This window comes from Limulus polyphemus, unplaced genomic scaffold, assembly GCF_000517525.1.
Source record: "Limulus polyphemus unplaced genomic scaffold, Limulus_polyphemus-2.1.2 Scaffold10447, whole genome shotgun sequence".
In the NCBI taxonomy this organism is placed as follows: Eukaryota; Metazoa; Arthropoda; class Merostomata; order Xiphosura; family Limulidae; genus Limulus; species Limulus polyphemus.
In genome coordinates this window covers 11062-15309 of record NW_013676057.1, presented here as the reverse complement: position 1 = coordinate 15309, position 4248 = coordinate 11062, and positions in this window count along the sequence as shown.

Here is a 4248-nt window from a genome sequence, read left to right as displayed (position 1 = left end):
AAAGAAGAGTTAGGAGGGATTTGATTGAGGTGTTTAAGATTGTAAAGGGAATTGATAGTGTTGATGCATCATCTTTTAATCATATTTAACGGTGAGAATAGTAACACTAGGGGATACAAATATAAATTTTGGCAAGGTAGTAGTCATCTTCAGCTAAGACAGTTTTTTTTTTTAACAGGGTGGTTTGCCTTTGGAATGGATTACCTTCGGATGTTGAGGAGGCAGTAAATTTAAGTGAGTTTGAGAAAAAACTTTTTAAGTATATGAATAATAAGGGCTGACTTTAAGATTTTTTTTAAATATATTTATTAATAGTTTAGTTTAGAGGATGGAATAGCCGAGATGGACCAGTGGGTCCCATGTTGTCCCAAAACGTTATGATATCCTGGGCGATTATCTGAGGGTCCATTGCTCACCTCTCTTTACCACAAAATTGCGCTCCGCACTTTTGGGCCTAAGATGTGTTATAAGAATGGCAGTCAAATCTAGCTACTTCATTAAAGTAGCTCAAGAGTTGGCGGTAGGAACTGTTGGCTATCTGCCTTCTCTCTAGCCTATCAGTTCAAAGTTAGGGCACGGCTAGCCCTTGCGTGGCATTGTGCGAATATCCGAAACAAACAGAACTTAATTTTGTAGGATATCGATCTGAAGATAGTGGTTTACAACGTTGTTCCAGCCACATAGGGCACCTGTACAGTTCAATATTGCCACGCCCCTAACACCGACAGGCGACATCGAGTCGAGTAGTTTACCGAGTTAAAAGCAGGTTGTGTTCTTAGGCAACCAGCTCTTTTGTTATACACGTTCAAGGATTTTTTTTCCCTTATTAAACAACTCGCCGTGTACATAAACGCGTAGTTCTTCCATTTGTGGCGTCGTTTTAATATTGACGTATTTTGTGATATTGTTATTCCTTTATGACGTAGTTGCGCAAACAAGTTGTTGTAATAGTTACCGAATATCTACAAAAAAAACAAAAGCAATAAAAGTAACACTTTCAGAAGGGAGGCCTGGGGACAAGTCCAGTTGAAATATCTTAGGATTTGCAGTTTGTCTTATACTTGTGATATACGTGTGTATGTATACGTAAAGTATGGTTGAATATTGGCGTGCTTTTTTTTAATCTTTGATTCGTTATTTCTTCTCTGTTTATTTAATATAGTGTGTGTGTGTGTAATTGATAATTCTGGAGTATTATTATTATATTGAAGATATACGTTCTACACTAACAGTAGATTTGATTGTCCACGTGCAGATTAACATTCAGACATAACTCTCGTTCGTTTAACACATTATCTAGTCGTTTCTCTATGTAATTTCTGATGAAAATAAATGACGATTAGTTAGTGTATAAATAAATGACAATTAGTTAACATTAAAGTTTACAATGGGATGTTTAGATCCTGAGGTTAACAACTGTAGCCCTGGTGTTTACATTCTGAGATTAACAAGTATAGCCCTGTACAATAATTCTATTTAAAGATTAAGTAGACCCTTGTATCCGATTAGGGTTCCTACCAATGTCTCCAGTTAGGAGTTCCTACCCTTGTATCCGATTAGGGATCCTACCATTGTCTCCAGTTAGGAGTTCCTACCCTTGTTTCCGATTAGGGTTCCTACCAATGTCTCCAGTTAGGAGTTCCTACCCTTGTATCCGATTAGGGTTCCTACCAATGTCTCCAGTTAGGAGTTCCTACCCTTGCATCCGATTAGGGTTCCTACCAATGTCTCCAGTTAGGAGTTCCTACCCTTGTATCCGATTAGGGCTCCTACCAATGTCTCCAGTTAGGAGTTCCTACCCTTGTATCCGATTAGGGTTCCTACCAATGTCTCCAGTTAGGAGTTCCTACCCTTGTCCCCGATTAGGGTTCCTACCATTGTCCCTGTTAAGTACATAGTTGTTCTGTTTACTTGTAAAGACGAGGGATCAGGTTCTCACATTTTCAAAATTTAATTAGTTTTTATTACATTTGTCACAAGACATCAGTATTAGATCCGTTATATTTTGAACACTAAATTTCTTATTCAGTCCCTTGGGGACTTGACATGAACAATAATAATAGAATACAATAGTATCGAGCTTAGAATAGCCATTTCATAACAACTGTTGTATCAAATGGCTTATATAAACAGTGTTACTATGTATATTGTATCCCACCTGGCCTGAAGAGCTCTGGATTGAGCGAAACGCGTCGTCGGCAAATGAATACGGGGGGGGGGGACATAGTATAGTTGAAATACTATTGCTGTACACTTTTCTTCTTCGTGAAAAGACCATAACAAGGAATGTAGGGTTAAAAATATAATAAGCCTGATACTAATGCTTTAATGCCAGATTGAAAAAGGCGTTCACGCCATAACAATTGTTGTAATAATTAATTTTGTTTCAGTATTCAATTCTCAAGATGTTTTGAGTTACTTGTTATTTTAATGTTTAAATTGTATCTACCAAAATTAATCCAAACCGGAAAGTGTATTTTTGGCTACGCACAAGCTGGTCACACATGTCTAGCAGGAGAATTCAACAAAGAAATGGAGGTCCTTCCTGTTGTTTACCTGTATCGGATTCCATCTATCGAGAACATGGGTAACCAGAGATTGTTTGTCATGGTAGCCATCAGAAACAGTCATAACGTCTATATTTTACATCACTGGATTCACAACACCAAGTCTATATTTTACATCACTGGATTCACAACACCAAGTCTATATTTTACATCACTGGATTCACAACACCACGTCTATATTTTACATCACTGGGGTGTTGTGAATCCAGTGATGTAAAATATAGACGTGGTGTTGTGAATCCAGTGATGTAAAATATAGACTTGGGGTTGTGAATCCAGTGATGTAAAATATAGACTTGGGGTTGTGAATCCAGTGATGTAAAATATAGACTTGGTGTTGTGAATCCAGTGATGTAAAATATAGACTTGGTGTTGTGAATCCAGTGATGTAAAATATAGACTTGGTGTTGTGAATCCAGTGATGTAAAATATAGACTTGGTGTTGTGAATCCAGTGATGTAAAATATAGACGTGGTGTTGTGAATTCAGTGATGTAAAATATAGACTTGGTGTTGTGAATTCAGTGATGTAAAATATAGACGTGGTGTTGTGAATCCAGTGATGTAAAATTGTTTTAAGAACACCAGTTGTGTGTAAGTGTTGGAAGAGCCAGAAAAAGTAAAGAAAATCATACGAAAAATGGTGAAAGGGCTGACCTCTCCAACTGGTCAGTTGCTGTCATTACACAATGAGCACTTTGAAGCTCGAAATTGTTACGATACCAAACCACTTAGCAGCGGATGTATAGTGACCTATATAGTCTGTGGAATAATATCATTAATTTTTCAATGTCGTAATAATACTTGTTATATTTCTTCTTTTTATATGTTATTAGCAATATATGCATGTCTGCAAGTACTGAAACTTGTCAGTGTTTAGGAACTTCGTATCATGTACAATAATTTGTTCAGTGATACGAATAAAGAACGTGATCATCAACAAATTTTCTTTGAAAGTTCCCCTGTTCATGGTTTCCATATTTATTACAAATCCCGGCAACGGAGAATAACCACACAACATTTGCTGTATCTAGTGCCGACGAGGCCTTTTGACCAATACTATGGATCATCGGGTAGGCTGGGATACATCAGACGTATTAGTGGTGTAGGCGATATTTGTATCATCGATTTTCATGGAGAATAACTGTTAGGATGAGATTGATATCATTTTTACGTTTAGTCATTTAAAATTTAATTTTTAGGTAAGGATTAATAAATTATTTATTAATCTAGCTGGAGTACCCGTCCCCTGGATGGAAGTTATATAAATTTATGGTTAATGAAAAGGTTATCTTAGGACATGAAAAGTTGCTTCCCTTATATGTAATTGTAAAAAACGCCCATAGAAACTGATAAATACAAAATGTGAAACCGCAAGTTTGGACGTTTCTCTGCATGGACCCAATGAACCTCCATACCATATTTGGTGAAGATCCAGCCATAGCCTACGAAGTAGTTACATGGACAGATAACAGACAGTACTATTATATATATATATATTATTTCCCCGAAAGGGGGTTAAGGCTGTCTGGAGGAGTCATCTATTTTAACAACCCGCACCACGATACAGTAGTGTGTTGTCAGTCAGTAAAGACTAAAATGACGTCACATAAGGAGCGCTTAACGTTGCAATTTGTACTATTGTGATGTCAGTAAAACGTGCGCATGTCATGAATCACGAG